The sequence below is a fragment of the Phoxinus phoxinus genome, assembly GCF_949152265.1.
Source record: "Phoxinus phoxinus genome assembly, chromosome: 23".
Lineage (NCBI taxonomy): Eukaryota > Metazoa > Chordata > Actinopteri > Cypriniformes > Leuciscidae > Phoxinus > Phoxinus phoxinus.
Genome location: NC_136898.1, coordinates 21,489,182 through 21,494,323, shown reverse-complemented (window position 1 = coordinate 21,494,323; position 5,142 = coordinate 21,489,182). Strand labels below are relative to the sequence as shown.

The following is a 5,142-nucleotide window of genomic DNA, read 5'->3' as shown; positions in this document are numbered from 1 at the left end:
TAGCCTACCTGTCTTTCTTGAAACTAAGTAGGACAGCGCTCCAGATTCATGAACTAAATGCCTACTTATGTTGAAGTTAGGCCCCTCGGAAGTCACAATGTATAAATTGCTTTTGAAAAGTGTAATGGAAATTTTACATTTGATGTGTTCTTTTACTTTTAGATGGGTACAACTTTTATTAACGTTGAAGATGTATTGTTTACTCATAAGAATTTAAAGGAATATAATCATATAAGCAAAAGCACATTATTAAAGATATATAGGCTAACCAAGCTTTTAGAAATGTATAAGTTAGGACAAACTTGCAGGAACGAAATGTTCTCTGGGTCATGTGAAATGTGACAATATGTGTGTGCGCAGTTTCGATCAGCAGTTAAGATCTGCGGCTAAAAACAGGAAACTTTTGCTGACAAGACAACCCAGTCTCACGGCAGTTCGTGATATGGTCACGTAATTTGATCTATTGATTCGTGGCACGGGCACGTTTATTTCGTTATTTTCGTAATTCCAGCACGTTTTTTAAAACTAATGTATTTCAATGGGAAGCATCTTTCGTGATCAAAGCACGATTCTATCTGCCTATCGGGCTGCAGAGAAGCTGTTTAATCAACATTTATTCACGAGATCTTATCATGGTTTATGTATTTATTTTAATTATATTATTTCGTTCTTATTGCCAGGGAAGCTGGATTGCTTTGCTGTTTATTGATATTTAAAAAAAATATTTTATTAGTAGGAAATCGCGCTGAAGAAGTCTCATTCCGAACACCTCGCGATATTTGGCATCAGTTCACGTGTGCCAGATGTTGGTAAGTAGTCGTAAATACGCTGTCCTAATAATGTTTGATATAATGTATTTTCTGTGTGTCGAAATTAATCAGATTAGCTCAAGTTCAGTCACTGCATTATATCTGTCATCTCAACGGAGGCTTTGCGTTTCATTGCTTTCTATGAAAATGGTTTCTATGGTGATTAAACACTGTCTGTCACGTGATGTGCTATACAGTAGGCCTAGAGTAGACCTTCAATCAGTTAATCATATTCATATCAGGTTTTTAAGTTGTACAATTAGTTCCAAAGTTGTATGTGTAGTAGAAGCACAGTAAAAACAACACCATGCTTTTACCACAGTAACATTCGTTTTACTGTGATAAGTGTAGTAAAAAGACAGTAATCACACAACTTACCATGCTTTTACCACACTATTGGTAGTTTTAATGTGGTACTTATTGTAAATGCACAGTAACCACAACACTAACCATGCTTTTACCTCAGTAACCTTAGTTTTACTGTGATGGGTAGTAAAGGACAGCAATCACAAAACTTACCATTCTTTTACCTCAGTATTGGTAGTTTTAAAGTGATAATTGTTGTAAATTATGCATATTAACCACAACACCTACCATGCTTTTAATGCTTAATAATGTAACATCCAATATTTGTAAGGAAAATCAGTACTTTTTCCTTTAAATAATCCTATATATTATACATAATGATATTTTATTTTCTCTGTTTTCAGCTGAAAAGACCAAAAGGGCCTTTCGAACTCAGTCAGCCCATTATTGTTTGAGGACAAGTAAACGGAGGAGACGGACCGCTGCAAAGACAAATATTCGCAATGGTACGTATGTGTTGGTTTTAACCCTAAATCAAACATTTTATCAAGCATTTGTTGTTTCTTAAACCTGTTCTTACAAAACCCATAGCCCAATCAGTATGAACAGTCTCAAAGTCTTAATAATTCACAAGATTTAACAAGTTGTCAAATTCGTACGATACTAGTACATATTTGTATACTCGTACATAATCCTGCAGCTTTTACTCCTAGTGCTCATTGGCTACTGCCTCAATTCCTGTACATATTTATCGCGATATTTGTAAATCAGTTGCGCCCCTTCTTGGATAGTAGTCTGATGTCCCACACACTGTCAGAAAGTTTATATTAATTGCATTGTGTATTCATTAAAATTATTACAAATTAGTCCCTGTCTGTTGTGTTCATGATCCAATGTCCAATGATACATGATGTCTCTCCACACCTCATAACCTACCTCTGTTTGCAAGAGTGGAAAAGCTCATCTGACTTGTCACATGACATCAGATACGCGATTATTTTGTCGTAATCAGATCAGTTACACTGCTGATAACTGTCCCGTTTGCATGTAAATCATGTTATTTTTAAACGAGTTCATATGATTATTGCTTGCTATTAAAGACATACTTTTATTCATAGAAATGCCCACATATCAGTGAACGTATAACATAAAAATGCTTTTAACATTTAATTATGCAACGCTCTTTACAGAAATATATCCTACAGTTGTATAACTGACTGCTTGCATGTAATGTAATAAAATTACCTTCCTTTCTGTATTGCAGGATTACTTTGTCCTTGTTTTTAGATCTCTACAACATCAAACTCAACAGCTCTTTTAAGAGCCAACCCTCACAAGAGCTACTAGTGAGTCGCAGCGGATCTTGCCGTGATCAGCCCTTCCCAGGTAAAGTTTCTAGAACATTTCAATCAGTATTTACTCATCAAATGCTCTCTCCTGAATCGTAAGGTAAATTATAACTGTCTTAATTTATGTTTCAAGAACAATAGTAATTGCACGAGTAAGTAGATACTTTCTTGTTTTACAGCAGAGAAGGAAGACCAGTCCTTATATCAACACAAGCTAATCGAATAAGTCATTTGTTTCGGGTGAGGAAGGAACATCTGGTGCCCAAAGAAGACAGAAAGGTGCGCAAATCCATTGGTATGTCTTGTATTGAAACAATGCTGTAATATGTAGTACATAATTTGATGTTGACAATTTTACATTGTACAGGTTACAGGAAGCTCTTGAAACAAGTGACAGAAGAGTATGTTGTCTTGAAAAAAATCAAGCATCACTTGCAAAGGCAAAAGAGACCATGCCTTTCTTAAAGATATTTTAAAATATGTTGCTGTTGATATGGGTAAAACATTTTTTGTTCAGTACTTAGCTTATATAATGTGCTGAAATATTATATATATATATATATATATATATATATATATATATAAAATAAATCAATGTGTATATTATATAATGTACTGACTGCTGCTTTGTAAATTTAAATCAGGAACGGGCAACTCTGGCCCTTTTGCGTTCTCCTTTTTAAGGTTGAGAGTTTACCTCCAACCCTAATTGAGCACATATGAAAGTCTTCAGCTTTACTTATAGACAATAGGCAGGAGGGTTTGAGGTTGGAGCTAAATCTGCAGGACAGTGGACGCTAAGGGCCAGAGTAGCCCATCACTGCTTAATATATCGCAGAACATAGGCCCCGTTTACACGAAGTGAAGACACCGATATTTCCCTGCGGTTTGGCCTCTCATTTACACAAAAACCCAGTTTTTATCACAGAAAACGATTATTTCTAAAAACTCCGGCCAAAGTGGAGATTTTGGAAAACTTTGTTTGCACGTTTGCATGTAAACTGAGAAAAACTGAGTTTTAGGCAGCGACGTCACAATATGAGACTATTTTCGGGATTCTGATTGGCTAACGTGGGCTTGAGCTTCTCGTTACACTGCCACCTACAGGTTTGGCATGCTCTGGACGGCATATACACGGGTTCGTGTGCACGATGTTAGTTTTGAAAACGAAGAGAGGTGAAATGTCCGTTTATGAAAATAGCCATCCACATGTAAACGTAGCCATAAGCTGACCTGACTGTCCATTAAACAACTTAATTTGTATTGTTTGTGTTTTTTGCTTTACTTTCAGACCAGGACTGGAGAACGCCTGACAATGGGATGTTGAGACTTCTTCCTCTGGTTGAGAAAAAGCTACACCACATCAGTGATCACATCTTCTGTTCTTCTGTTGTACTGTAGGGTACACCTGAACAAACTGTTTAGACGAGGAAGAAGAACATGAACATGATCGAGACATGTACAGGGAAGAGCAAGAAACCAGTTTAGTGATAATGAATCATTATTTTCCAACACAATATCAAATCTGTTTTCTGTATCATAGGTGACTGAATATGATTCTCTGGCACTCATTTTGTGGCTCAGCAGCTGTGAATGGATTAATATGATGTTAATGTATTTTTGAAGACACATTTTTATTTATCTTGAATCTCATTGTCTTTATGCTACTTTATCAACTTTATGCTGTGTCCTCCAATAAAGTGTTGTGTAATAAAGTATGGTGAATATTGTTTATTGAAAGTGGTGTTTGGTACAGTAAATAAAAACAATATTTGAGAAATTTTAATTTCTTATTTCTTTAGTTTAGTTCATAATTTAAAAACAACTACATATAATTAATTAACATGATTCTTTTTCTTAGGACATACACATTTAGATCTGGTTAATGATATTTGGGACAAAAGTTGCACATACTTTCATGTATAAGCTGCAACTGCAATGTTTGCAGTGAAATAAAGGGAAGCTATGTGAATAACAAGAGGCTGCAGTGGCTATCTTGCTATAAACACTTCAAGCATAATTGAAGATGATCCATGTTGATCATTCTAGTACATCTACTAGTCTACTGCATTTAAAATGAAAGCATAGACGTTACTGATGTCAGGCATATAAGCAGCATTCAGAGGCGGTGAAAGGGAAATGTAGGCACTGTTTTGTTTTGTTTGTTTTACTGAATGGTGTATTATCCCTGTGTAATAGTGTGTGTAGATCTGTGTAGATTGTACTGCACTTCCACCCCCAAGGGTCCCCCAGAAGAGCAAAAAACTGCACATTTCAAATGGCTGTAACTCACAGTCCGGTTAGTGTATCAAAGAGAAAATCGGCAGGACAACTGCTTATGCTATGTTTACTAAATAATGTTGGGCCCAGTTTTCTGACATATACGGAAAGCTGGCATAAAGGTTATTTTTAAAGTGCTCACAGTAAATTATCAAATTTCAGCCTGTCCCTCATATATGTCATAAAGGTTTGCACAATGAACAAATTTAGATATCCAGTTGTCCATTAAAGATATTATGTATTTAACATTTATTGTTTCATTACTAAACGTTTTAAACTACATTACCCACATATCTCTGTCATGCTATCAATGGAACAGGAAACATTGTCCTGTAGTTCATTGAAATGTGCAGCCATGCTTAGGGTTAGGGTGGGGATCTCAGTAAAGGAGCAATTTC

The 5,142-nt window shown here is 35.7% G+C and overlaps 1 long non-coding RNA gene across 3 annotated transcripts; it reads left to right on the top strand.

The window, feature by feature from the left end:
* Positions 1-405: 405 nt before the first annotated feature.
* LOC306992206 lies at positions 406-4,241 on the top strand. 3 transcript variants are annotated; one of them, XR_013796235.1, is made up of 5 exons: positions 406-809; positions 1,520-1,621; positions 2,380-2,501; positions 2,644-2,759; positions 3,756-4,241. It is a non-coding gene; the product is annotated as an uncharacterized lncRNA (long non-coding RNA). The 3 variants fall into 3 exon arrangements; XR_013796236.1 differs by having other exon boundaries at positions 433-809; positions 2,647-2,759; XR_013796237.1 differs by having other exon boundaries at positions 465-809; positions 2,403-2,759; positions 3,756-4,209.
* The last annotated feature ends 901 nt before the right edge of the window (positions 4,242-5,142 follow it).